We start from the raw sequence: 14,285 nt of genomic DNA on the forward strand, positions 1-14,285 counted from the left end.
CTTGGAGGAGGAGTCGTCAGATTCATTCCAACTTTCACCATTATGCTGGCTGGAGGCTTTGGAATCAGAGTTAAGCTAGAGGCAGAAGCTGGAAGAGCTAAAGGACTAGCAACAAGAGCTCTTGAAACCAAGGAGAGAGATAAACCTCTAAGAAAACTAACTGGGCTATTTTGAAGGAGACAATAAAGCAGGGGTTCTCAAACTACAGCCTGCCTGCCATCTGCAGCAGCTGAGGACATTTATCCCCCTCACCCAGGACTATGAAGTTTCTTTATTTAAAGGCCCACACAAAAAAGTTTTTGTTTTAATTATAGTCCAGCGGTCTCCAACGGTCTGAGGGACAGTGAACTGGACCTCTATTTTAAAAGTTTGAGGACCCCTGCAATAAAGGATTTGGATTTTAACTCCTGGCTGCATTTGAAATGATCATTGATCTGAACTGAAACAAAGACTGCTTCCAGAATATCCCCAAGAAACCTGCTCCCAGAGAACATTATGTTTTAGAAAAGAGAACATTACAGTTTCAGTTGATAACAGAGAAGACAGACTAAAGGAAATGAGAGGAAAGGAAATGGATTTTGAACTGGTACTCTCTGAAAAAGGGTAAAGAGATGCAATATTTTCTCTCTGGAGTTAGGCAAAGTCAAGGGAATATAATTGATAACTATGCTCCACATTGTATTCAAATTTAATAGATTAACATATGGAATGGTCTAAATTGGCTATGCAGAACATGAAAATTAAGAAACTTTGAAGGATTAAAAGGACATAGTAAGAAATAGCAGTCAGAATTACATCATCATTCCTATCCACCAATGCTTGCCAGATTTGTAAAAGTCAAGTAGGGTTAAGGTTAGCCTTTAAGACATTTGAATAGCATTTCTTCTCAGTTTTGCAGTTTCAGATTAAATTTTCAGATTAAGCTGAACTACAAAAAAGTACTGTTTTTTTGGAGCATGAAAGTGACAGATCTTGAGGTTGGCAATTCTACTATTTTGATTAACCTTGCAGTCACAGCAATGATATTGATAATTATGATAGTAGTCTCTGATCATGCTGTGATCCCCTATGTCCTACTTCCACTTTACTGGAAGAAGTAAGTTTAAAATATTATCCTAATTTATCTGCCAAGGGAAAGTAAAGAATTATATAAGCAAAACTACAAAACACTTTCCACACAAATAAAGTCAGATCTAAGCAATTGGAAAAATATCAACTGCTCATGGATAGGTCAAGCTAATATAATAAAGATGACAATACTCCCTAAACAAATCTATTTATTTAGTGCTATACCAATCAAACTCCCAAGAAACTACTTTACTGACCTAGAAAAAAATCACAACAAAATTCATCTGGAAGAACAAAAGATCAAGAATTTCAAAGGAATTAATAAAGAGAAAAGCAAATGAAGGTAACCCAGTTGTATCAGATCTAAAACTATATTATAAAGCAGTGGCCACCAAAATCATTTGGTATTGGCTAAGAAAAAGAGTAGTTAATCAGTGGAATAGATTAAGTTCACAGGACAAAATAGTCAATAGCTATAGCAATCTAGTGTTTGACAAATCCAAAGACCCTGGCTTTTGGGATAAGAATTCATTATTTGACAAAAACTGCTAGGAAAATTGGAAACTACTATGGCAGAAACTAGGCATTGACCAAACCTAACACCATATACCAACATAAGACCAAGATAAGATCAAAATGGGTTCATGATCTAGACATAAAGAATGATACTATAAACAAACTAGAAGAACATAGGATAGTTTATCTCTCAGATTTGTGGAGGAGAAAGAAATTTGTGACCAAAGAAGAACTTTACCTTCTAGTTCTAATAAATATGAACAGATTTTGTTTATCTTTCTTGAAATATAGTCTATATACTTTTTTTTCTGCTCTAGGAGCTTTAAGAAGGGAAAGAAGGAGAGTAAAAAAAAATTTACATTTGATATAGAAAAAAATGTGGTAGAATTTAATATTAGGTGTGTGTGTGGGTATGAGTGTGTGTGCATGTATGTGAAGAATACTTGACTATCTTATTTTTTGTTTTGTTTTTCTTTTTGTCTATTTTGGGAAATAATGGTGGGGTATTGAGCAAAGGATGGCCTCCATTTTTATCTTAAAATGAAAAAAGAAGTTGAACACACACAAATTCAATAGGACAGCAAATGAAAATGTGGAGGAAGGGGGAACTAATATTGGAGAGAGTCACAATACAATACTGAAAATACTCACAATAGTCACAAGTACAATAAGCTTTTGCTCCTGAAAGGGAAATCATAAGGAGAGAGAAGTAAATGCTAGAATCTAAGAGTGTGCCTTTTATTGTCTCTTTGATGATTGTGATATATGAATGTATTGGAATATTATTGGATCTTAAAAATAATAAAAGAGATGATTTCAAAGACCCTAAGTAGCATGGATTGAAAAAATATAAAGTAAACAAAATTGATAAGGACAACATTGTAAACAACTTTGAAAAGCTTTATAAGTTTGATCAAAGTAATAACCAACCATTTCTCCAAAGGACCTAGAGACCTAGAGAAATTAACATAAAGCATGTTAACTCAGCTTGTGAGAAGTGATAGAAACAATGTTCACATTTTTTACGTTTTCCTTATAGTAAATTGTTACCAGGGCCTATACACATCATCTAATAAAGAGACAGAACTTGGTCCTGTTATAAAATCTAGGAGATTCTGAAGTCTTGTAAAAACACAAAACACTTCTAACATGATGAAGAAATATTATATGTAAGGGACTCCCAGAGAGACTCGTCAATATTTTCAGTGTGGTAAAGTAGGGCATTTGAAAGCTCAATGGAGGCATAGACATAGAGTGAGAAAACAAGATAGGAGAATAAGATTCAAAACCCTATGTCCAAAATGCAACAAGGGCTTACACTGGGCCTCAGAATGTAGATTGACCAGGGAAATGAGATGTGGGGCCCAGCTCCAAGACCTCAAACAAAAAACAGATGGGCATGATTGCAGCCAAGATTATACCCAAGAGTATTTAGAAGTTCAGGACTCTTATATGATCAATCAGCAGAGAAGCAATCAGATGGGAGAAAGGGATTACAACTGGGGAGAATACAGCCTTTTTAACCCAACAGAAGGGCAGTGTCCAGTGCATGCAGCTCCAATATAATTGTCAGGTGATGAGGAAAGATCCAGAAAGTGGTGAATGGAAGGGATTAAATAGATTAACTTCTTGGGAAAGAGGGTTTGCTTATATCTCTACAGATGGAGAAGGAATCAGATGGTGCCAACAAGCCATATTCACCTTGTCCATCGGAGAGAGACAGAAAAAGAGAAAAAAACCTTGAAATAAAGGAGAACACCTAAAAAACATCTGTCACTGAAAGAGCATGGCTGATAATGAGACTATTTCAGGACTTCAAAACTTGCAAGAATCATTGGATTCCCTGAGACATGATAAGTGATACAGGACTTCAAAATCTGCAGGAATCATTGGATTCCCTGATATATGATGAGATTATTACAGGACTTCAAAAACCTGCAGGAATCATTGGATTCCCTGACACATGAAGTAATGGACAATAGATTGGTTTTGGACTATTTCTAGGAATTATGAACATGTATAATTCCTCATGTTGATTCATGTTGTTTGTTACATCACTACTAGCCTGTGTTACTATGTGCTTGTAATACCTTCCTTGTTGATGGATTTATGTATACCTGTTTCAAGTGAGACCCTTCAGAAACCCGCTAATCTGGTTTGATTCCCCATTTCTCTTTGGTCTTTTCATCTCCCTTCCTGAGATGTCAGGGAGGGCATGATCACCTCCTTTTTTGCTGTTTTCACTCCCCTTTTCTGAGAAGTCAGGAGGAGCATGATCACCCTTTCTTTGGGGTTCGTACCTCCCTGAGAAGTCAGGGAGGGTGTGACCACCTATGTTCTAAAACAAAAGAAAGCGGGAGATATTATGGGCCAAAACTCTGTACTTGAAACAAGGATTCCTACAAGGTGTGAAGTCAGTGGAATTGATAAGACAATGGTTATCTAATTTAGCATGGTAATTAATAGTTCTCTAGTTCAGTACATGTACTTAGTACTTAAAATAGTTCTACAAGATTGACACCTATTCTATAAATTTCACACCTATGATGATAAAATAGAGCATTATAAAGCTGGGACAAACAGCCAGATTCATTCATTCCATCTCATATCATCATGGTGGCTCTCCTCCTTCACTTCTCCACTGAAACCAAGATTCCAGAAGGCTTGAAGAAAGCTAGCCTGAATATTTTTACAGTCAAAGGTTCTGAAAAAGGACTCATTTCCAAAATATATAGAGAATTGACTCTAATTTATAAGAAATCAAGCCATTCTCCAAATGATAAATGGTCAAAGGATATGAACAGACAATTCTCAAACTAAGAAATTGAAACTATTTCTAGCCATATGAAAAGATGCTCCAAGTCATTATTAATCAGAGAAATACAAATTAAGACAACTCTGAGATACCACTACACACCTGTCAGACTGGCTAGAATGACAGGGAAAGATAATGCAGAATGTTGGAGGGGATGTGGGAAAACAGGGACACTAATACATTGTTGATGGAATTGTGAATACATCCAATCATTCTGGAGAGCAATTTGGAACTATGCTCAAAAAGTTATCAAACTGTGCATACCCTTTGATCCAGCAGTGTTACTACTGGACTTATATCCCAAAGAGATCTTAAAGAAGGGAAAGGGATTTGTATGTGCAAGAATGTTTGTGGCAGCCCTCTTTGTAATAGCCAGAAACTGGAAATTGAGTGGATGCCCATCAATTGGAGAATGGCTGAATAAATTGTGGTATATGAATATTATGGAATATTATTATTCAGTAAGAAATGACCAACAGGATGATTTCAGAAAGTCCTGGAGAGACTTACATGAACTGATGCTGAGTGAAACGAGCAGGGCCAGGAGATCATTATATACTTCAACAATAATACTATATGTTGATCAATTCTGATGGACCTGGCCATCTTCAGGAATGAGATGAACCAAATCAGTTCCAATGGAGCAGTGATGAATTGAACCAGTTACACCCAGCGAAAGAATCTGGGAGATGACTAAGAACCATTACATTGAATTCCCAATCCCTATATTTTTGCCTGCCTGCATTTTGGATTTCCTTCACAGGCTAATAATACACTATTTCAAAGCCCGATTCTTTTTGTACAGCAAAATAACAGTTTGGTCATGTATACTTATTGTGTATCTAATTTATACTTTAATATATTTAACATCTACTGGTCATCCTGCTATTTAAGGGAGGGGGTGGGGGGAAAGAGAGGAAAAATCAGAACAAAAGGTTTGGCAATTGTCAATGTTGTAAAATTACCCATACATATAACTTGTAAATAAAAAGCTATGAAATTTAAAAAAAAAAAAAAAAGAAAGAAAGAAAGAAAGAAAGCTAGCCCAAGCCTGAGGCAAGGAGACAAGACTATGAAAGAGACAATAAAGATTTTTTGATTTTATCTCTGGCTATTCTCATGATGATTACTCTGTTGAAATAAAGGCTGGTCCAGAGACCTCCAGAAAACCAATCAGAACATTATATTAGATAATGTGAATTATGTTTAATAACTAACAGAATGTCATTCAGCAGGGATGAGTGCAGTATTTGAGGGGAAAATGTATTTTGTTGCACTTCAATCATTTTTGGTCATGTCCAACTCTTCCTGACTCCATGTAGGGTTTTCTTGGCAAATATGTGGAGTGGTTTGTCATTTCCTTCTCATTTTATAGATCAGAAAACTAAGGCAAGCAGGATTATGTGACTTGCCTAGGATCACATAGCTAATATGAGGCTGGATTTGAACTCATGTCTTCCTGGTTCCAAACCCAGTATTTTATCTACTATGCCTCCTAGCTGCTTATATATTATTTCAAACTAAGAGGGAGAAAGATTAATTTTTTTTTTTTTTTTTTTTGCTGAGGCAATTGGGTTAAATGACTTGCCCAGGTCACACAGTTAGACTGGATTTGAACTGAGGTCCTCAGGAATTCAGGACAGGTACACTATACAATGAGCCATCTAACTGCTTCCAGAAAGATTTTTAAAAATATGCATATATCATAGAAAGTTAGGGAAGTCAGTTCAGAATAATTAAAGTAAAATAGAAAAAAAACTTTAAATATTAAATTTGATTTATGGAGATCTAGATTCTATACTATGTGACTTTGCCTTCCTGAATCTCAGTTCTACTCTCCACAAAATGAGGATTTGGGATTAAATGATGTCTAAATTATGAACCAAGATCTCCCACTTCTAAGATTCCATGCATTAAGTTATATTCTATGAATTGTATAAGATGAGCATTAACTAGTGTGGCTGAGAGTTCAATTCATGTGTTCAGGATTAAGAGCAACTGACTTAACTTTTGGAATATGGTCATTTGGAACATAGTACAGTGAAATTTTCTAAAGATTTTTATCTCTTAATAAACATATGGAATACTAATAGAATCCAGATTTTTTTTCCTATTTGTTTATCCTGATTTCTCCCTTATGTTTATTTCTTTTTTATCCTAAATATCTATATGCTTTAAAAAAAAAATAAAAACAACATAAGTTTCATCTCACTTTAAGAGGAGCTTTCCTGAGCATTCCAACCAAAGAGATAAGGTAGAGACTGTGGAGTGACAAGGAGGATTGAGCCTTTGAGTTGGGGCACAAAGTGACAGAAGTTATTTTTAATAGCCATGATCAGGGGAGATCCAAAGTTTCCCATATGCTCCACCCCTCCCTTTTTTTTCTCCTAAATATTGGATTAACTTTTTTTAATGTTCTTGTTGGGACACCACCCATATGATGATAAATTCTTTGAATAGATAGCTTAAGACTGATATAGGAAGAGTCTCTCTTCGATATAACAATCTCAGCCTAACATTATAATATTTATTCTCTCATTGTTACCCAATTAAGAGTTGATTGCCATAGACCCATCCTGCCACAAGCTTGCCCAACCATGATTTTCTTTTGCATTTGAGAGTGTCACTGATCTTTTATGAAAAATTCTGGCATTATTAATAAAATGATTAACCACCCAGAAATTATATCTCTTGAACTCTTTTTTTTTTTTTTTTTAACATCCCAAAGGGTTGATGTTAGTTGAAATGGGGACTAATGATGTAACCAGTGCTGTCATGAAGGAGTCAATGAAAGCAACTGGAAATTATGGGAGAAGCAGCTGAAAGGAATTGCTTTTTCTTCCTTTCTACCTGCCTTTCCCCTCACCACTGACAGACCTGCTATTATGAAACTGTAGAAGAGAGCTTTGGAAAATTGGAGTTGGAAACATGATGATTTTCCTGAAATAGTAGTTCAAAAAGAAAATCACTAATTAGTTCAGTGGGGTTTGAGAGAAGAAGTAAATCACAAATATCTCCATTCCCACAAAAAATGTAATACCATCTAATTATTTGTGTACCATCATCTCAGAGAAGAAAGGTTCTAGTAGTCTTCTTTGTTCATTCAATATGTTCTTCTTTGTTCCATGTTCCCATGATCACAGATGATTTGTAATGTCAGAGAAACTGAGCAAGATAGAGATTAGAGAACAATTTAATAGTTTATTAAATGGAGAGATTTACTGGGACCAAATGGATGTTTGGTCCCAGGGCTAAATGAGATTGTCATCTCAAAGAATCCAGCAATGAATGTCAGATACAAGATTCTTTTATAGGGTAACAATGACATAATGGGGGAGGTACCTGGATAGGACTGACCTAATGGGGGAGGATAACATAATGGAGACAGGCACCTAGGATGACATAATGGGAGGTACCAGAGAGGCTCCTGATATTCTAATGATGTCTAAAATGGATAAAAACCTTTATCCCATCAAACATTAAAAGGGAATGAGTATAGCCTAAGGTCTAAGATATAAGACCTTTATCCCATCAAACATTAAGAGAGAATGGTTATAACCTGAGGCAGAGTAACTAAATAGGACAATTAGGGAAACTGGGTCAGTACATTAAAAGAGAACTGTAGCACAACAGATTTTCCACTTTCCTTATCCTCATGGAACTAATGTACATGTTTTCCATAGCAAAATTCATGTTTCTACCAATCTACACACCAATGAAAATATAAGAGCTCCTAAGAAATTGTTTTATAAGATTGTCATCAGTCAGTTTGGAGATGTGTGTTGTTCTAACAATGAGTAGTTGATGAGTACCAAGAGCAACTGGTTTTGGGATGGAGGTTAATTTGTCTTTTTTAGTTGAAAACATTTCTTCCTCTTTCCTTCGTTTGATTTTTTAAAGGGGATCTTCATTATTTCTTGTTGCTGGTCCAACTTTACCAGATTGTGAGGCTTAATGAGGTGATCTTGATGCAGTTAGTGGCAGTGCAGAAAGTTGTGGCTTTTCCCTCTAGTCCAGGCAGGTCCAATGTGAAAAAATTCACGAACTCAAAAAGTCTGATTGGCAAAAGGGAAGTTTATTATTGGCTGAGAAGCCACCTTTGCCAGGAAGACAGACTTTTGAGTGGCAAGAGGCCTTGGCAGAGAAATAACAAAAGGTTATCACTGAGAAGAGAATTTCTTTTCAGTGGGCAAGAGTCCTGGTAGACAGCTGTGCCAAGAGGAAGATCTCTTGGCAAAGCATAATTCCTATTTAGAACTTCTGCAAAGATTTGGAGTTTAAAATTGTCTTTTTATAAGTAATCTGAGACTGGGGTTTCTATTGCATGAGATTCCTTTAATGTTATCACTGCCCCCAGGGCTAGATTTCCAGTTGAATGAGACTACTTAAGTTATATCAAGTCCAGATCTCCAGCTTAATGAGACCACTTAAATTTGAGCTAAGTAGGGAGTGGTCCTGGGCTAATCTTAATGAAAACACTTAATTGCCCTGAAAGGTGGGTCTCTGACAGAGGAGAGTTTCAGAGCTCACCCCAGGAGAGGTGTTGGTATGACAATTTCATATTCAGTAACTTCAGCTCCTGAAAGAATTTCATATTTTGCTTCAGGATGATAGATATATATCACAGTATTTGATCTCATAAAGTTTTATCTCAAGCTACAAGCTACACAAATGGGTGTCATTTCCCATCCCCACAGGATAGTAGGAAGTCATCTGACCGTTAATATTTTTAGTAGGAATCTCCTCTGAATTCTCTTTGGTGTTTTCATTTTCCTTTTCTTCTTTTTCTGCTTTAGTTATTGTGCTCTTTTTCATCCTGTTCCCAAGGAAATATTCCTGAATATTTATCTTCTGACGAGTTTCTTTTTTTTTTTTTTCATGATATTGCTCAATGTGTTTTCTATGGCATAGTCCATTAAGATTCAATCCTGGATGAACAACTGCTTGGTTTAAACAGTGGTTACAATGATTCACCTGGAGTAGGCTTTTATAATCCTTTTCTTCTTCCTCATCTCCACCTGCTACAAGGAGGGAGGGTGGGGGGTGGTGAATTTATATTTTTCTTTATCTGCTGTTATCATAATGACATAATTATCTTCTTTATAGAAAACCAGCAGAAGGCAAGGTGAATTCAGTGTCTGGCCAGTTGACTCAGAACAGGAAGTGTCACTGAGTGAATGGAGCACTTGATGAACTCCAGAAGTCTCCAGGAGTCTGCAGAAGACCAGCAGCCCCAGTGCACCTGTGACTTTCCACCTCCTTCTTCTTCCAACCTCCTCCACCTCTTTTTCCAGCTGCTGCCACCTTCTTGGCTCATAGAGAGGAGGCAGAGACTGAGGAGCTATAAACCATTTTTAAGTCAAATACTAGGCCTATCTTGTATTTGGCTAAGACAATCTTGCAGGTGGAATAGTGGCTAGTTTTTTTTTTTTTTTTTTCAAAATCACCAAGAATTGAAAGGGAAAATGCCCTATTTTGTAGAGGTTGCATATTTGAAATGGGGAAATCCTGGTGTTAAGGATGAGCCTATTTCAGGCCTATACCTTGTTGATTCAGATTGGATATTGGAATGAAATGAAGCACTTGTAGGTTATTTTGCAATTAACAAGTTTCCAGTATTTAGCTCGGGTGGACATAGCCCTACTTGTCTGGTCAGCAGAAGAGGGTGTAGTGACTCATATGGTATTAAGAAGTCAGCCAGGTCTGAAATGTCTTGACTCCATGTGGAGGATATTTGTATGCCTTTTTAGTAATCAGGAATGTTTGTTAATCTGGACAGAAGTCATCAGGAAGTTACATCAAAGTATGTATACAACTGCTCTATCCAATCAAATACCTGAAACAGCTTTTTCTCCTTTAAAGGGAGGAAGGGAAGGTCAAACCTATACCAAAGAATGTGAGAGGGAAAATTGTGGCAGATATTGCTATTATTACATCACATCTCATGGTTTCTAGAGAGATTCTCAAAATGTGATAAGATGTTCCTGAGACCCTTTCAGAGAGTCCTCAAGATCAAAACTATTTTCATAATAATGATAAGATTTAAAAATTTCTAATATGAAAATATCATTTAGATATAATCCACATAAGCAAAAGCTCTTTTTGAGAGAAATCTTTAACTATTTAAAAGTTTTTTAGCCATTGTTCTAGAAGACCTTCTACCATTCAAATGCTTTTATGTTTTTTGTGAACAATTCTCTTGGTGTAGGCAATACTAATGGGGGAAAGTGTTGGAATCCTTACAAAGTGATAAGTCAGTTACCATGCCTAGCATGGTACTTAGCAAATTCTCTAACTCACTAATGTATTTAAGTACTCATTGGAGTTCACAAGTATAGGAGATTCACAGTTAACTTTGTAACTTTGTGAATTCACACCTCCCATAATCCCACTCTCAGAAGAGATGTCAACCTTTGAGAGAGCATAAAAACAGCTGAGCTCAGTTAGCAAAGTTCAGTTGAAAAAATTCAGAGTGGAGGAGAGTTCAGTTCAGAAGAAGCCACAAGTTGGAGTTGAGCTAGAGCCAGAGGTCACTTCGGAAGATTGCCAAGGTCAGGAAAGCTAACTGGCCCAATAAAAGAGACAAGACTTGGAAGGTGAAAATAAACGTTTGGATTTTATCAGCTGGCTGTATTTGAAGTGATTATTGAATTAAACTGAAAACCTCCCCAAGAAACCTGTTCCCACAGAGAACCATTATATTTAAAAGAAGAGAACACCACAGGAAAGAAAAATAAAACTTTTTTTTTAAGTAAAAGTAAAATAGGTACTGTGTAATACTAAAGAAAAGTGTAATAGCTCTTCCTCAAAGAAAAGGAGAGAATTATATATTCTTTCCCCTAGAACAATATGACAATACCACCCCAATGTCCAGATTAGTAGTGAGTCTATAAACACTCTTTGTTGTTTTTAACAACTCTAACTGGTTGCCGAGGATATGATATTTCTATTGTGTGCACAAAACCACAAAAATTATATGAAATGGCAGTAAACTATCAGCAAAATTCTTCCATTGGTTCTGATACTACTTTTCCTCTTCCCAGTAGGAAGGTATTGCAAGGATTCCATCTACCCTTTTCCTAGACTACCAACATTTTTACAATGGTTGGTGAGTCTCTGATTGAAAACACATCCTGAGAAGGTACTCTGGCCTGATACAACTTCACATTAGCTGCCTAGTCTTCCTGTGGCAATGATAACCTATGTGAAATTATTGCTTTATTATTAACATGCTCCCATTTTGTTGTATAGAAGCGGGTTGTGGTCCCTTTAAGAAATTATATTTCCTATTGATCTGTGATCTCTTTCAGATTCTCAGCCTCTTTTGGCTGAAGCATATTCTTCCTAGATAAGTTTTCTTTCCAGGATACCAGAACCTTTGACTGAATTATAAATCCTGGTCAAAAGGATCCCTTTGAAATGTGGTTAATTCCAATTCCAGGCTGTCCCAGCCCCCATCAGGTCTGATCTGCTCTGCTCTGATTGTCCCAGCCCCCACTAAGACACTCAATATAATAGCTTCCATCAACTAAAGTCCTTTGCAGATGGACCTTGGTAGCTCCCTTTTCTGCCAGGACCTTCTGCCCACTGAGAACTGCATTCTCAGTGCAAAACTCCATTTTCCATAGATCTGCCACTATAGAAGTCAGTCTCTTGGTAAACTGATTTCTATCTAACAATAAACTTTCATTTTGCAACTAATATTTCAGGAGTGAGCAAATTCTTTCACTCCTAAAACCTGCAGCCAGTTTAAACGGGATTCTTAACAACTTTCTTATAGCCAGTAATCTCTAGACTACCAGGAATCTAGACCACTCAAACAGCATCAGAATTATCCCCATTGCAGCAATTGTGAACCCTTAGCTGTCACTGCACAGATCTTATCCCCTTTCCTTTAAATACACACACATACACACACACACACACACACACACACACACACACACACATACATACATACATTTTTAAAAAATCATTTATTAAGCCCTACTATTGATCCCCAAAGAGGACCAATGACATCAGGCTGGTGATGTCTTGACTTACAAATGAATTGGAATTAAGTGAGGCAGGACTGTGCAAAGTCATCAGCCTTATTTTCTCCTCCAGAATCATCTGGATCTAATGGAAAGACATAGATCAGAACTACTTGGAGGTGGCCCTGAATGGGGCAAGATCTTGGCTTTTTTATGATAAAATCTTTCCTAGATCTCAGTTTGTCTGAGGTAACATCCATTCGGTGATTGTATAGAAAAGAAATGAGGCAAAAGATAGCCTCTTTTGCCTACTTAAAAAATTTCAGTTTGCCTATTCAGAATTTCTGGCCAGAACAGATACAATTGCTATTTACACTCACTCTGAACTAACAAAATAACAATAACCAAGTAAGTTATGGGTTGGCAACTATTATTAGCCATTCAGTGAAAACCAGAATGATTGAGGTGTAAGGCATAGTCAAGTACCTTCATTTAAATCCCAATGGGCTTTACCAAAACTTGGTTTTCCAGAGTTGTTTCAAGAAATCATGAATAAAATCCCATGAGACAAAAGAGTTAAATGTCTCTGTTTTTTGAAGAAGAAAACAATAGAATAAATAGTCCTTTGGACAGATCTTATGAATAGAGGGAGAGACACTGTACATAAAACATAAATTGCTTTCTTTGTAAAATATTTTCACTCACTGCCAGATCCTCTATTTCCATTCCCTTCAATATCCCACTCAGGATCTACCCAACCTTCCATTATGCCCTCTGAAATTTTGCCCTCCATAGGTAACAAATTTTGAAACTTTTCATTTTTAATTCCTTGCATCTCTTCACACTCTGGGGAAATAGATCCCTTCTGATAACAGTCTTTCTGGCTAGCACTGGTTGTATTTTCATTCTTAACACTTCTCCTTCAATTGTTCAACTCACAAGTTATGATGGGAAAGTTAAAATACTTTTCTCCTCATTACCATTTCCATGAATTCCCTCTCCCACCATTACTTAGAGTAATATTACCTTCTTTTAGATTCATTCAATCCATATTTATCACTCAATCAAGATTCTGATAGCTATTATCAACCAGTTGGTAGATGTAAAGGGCTGAAACTCTGAATAAATGCACTGGAATCAGACAACCGAGCACTTAAGGCTAATTATCTATTGGACAATACTCTATTTGCATATGTTTGGTAAAATGGCCCTTTTCACTATTCTGTGATGGCTCGATCTTGTGGTGTATGCAGATAATTGTAGGAGGGATTAGGGAGTGGAGTAAGACAAGACAGAGTGACTTTGGAGGAGAATGAAAAGAAGGGAGGTCAGTAGATGGAGAGCTTGTGGCAGTTTCGTCCATCTTCTTTACTTCTCCCCCTAAAGACCAAAAACTTCTGCTGATCCTGACTCTGGCTGATCTTAAAGTCAACAGGGAGTTAACCCAGACTTCACATTTGGTGCCCAACATGTGAACCAAGGACCCTAATTTCACTGAAGAAAGTCCCTAGTGACTAGGAAATAGGATGAGTATTTTAATAGACAAACAGGGAACTTACTTTGTTAAGGGCTAAACTAGTAACCTTTTCTAAATGAAATGGGGCAGACATTAGGAAAAGATTCTTTCCCATCCCCTTATCCCTCCCTCCCCTCCCCCCCCCAGGGGGCGCTATAGAAAGCATACTTAATTGATCAAGGGACAAGGCTTAATTGTAACTTGGGAACAGATCGCTAGACTCTTGGGTACATTAGAATGCACATCCCCTTGGTTCTTAAAGAAAGAAGATATAGGGCCAGATAATAGATATAGATAATTGTGACTTTCTGAATATAGTGAGCTCTGTAGGATACAAGCCTGACAAAATAGTCAAAGTGGAGTTAATACTCCAATCACCTATTACCAACTAACAGGT

At 36.7% G+C, this 14,285-nt stretch overlaps 1 pseudogene; it reads right to left on the minus strand.

The window, feature by feature from the left end:
* Positions 1-8,914: 8,914 nt before the first annotated feature.
* LOC127545370 (endoplasmic reticulum lectin 1-like) lies at positions 8,915-13,138 on the minus strand (annotated as a pseudogene).
* Between the last annotated feature and the right edge of the window lie 1,147 nt (positions 13,139-14,285).

The sequence above is a fragment of the Antechinus flavipes genome, chromosome 1 (assembly GCF_016432865.1).
Source record: "Antechinus flavipes isolate AdamAnt ecotype Samford, QLD, Australia chromosome 1, AdamAnt_v2, whole genome shotgun sequence".
Taxonomy (NCBI): domain Eukaryota; kingdom Metazoa; phylum Chordata; class Mammalia; order Dasyuromorphia; family Dasyuridae; genus Antechinus; species Antechinus flavipes.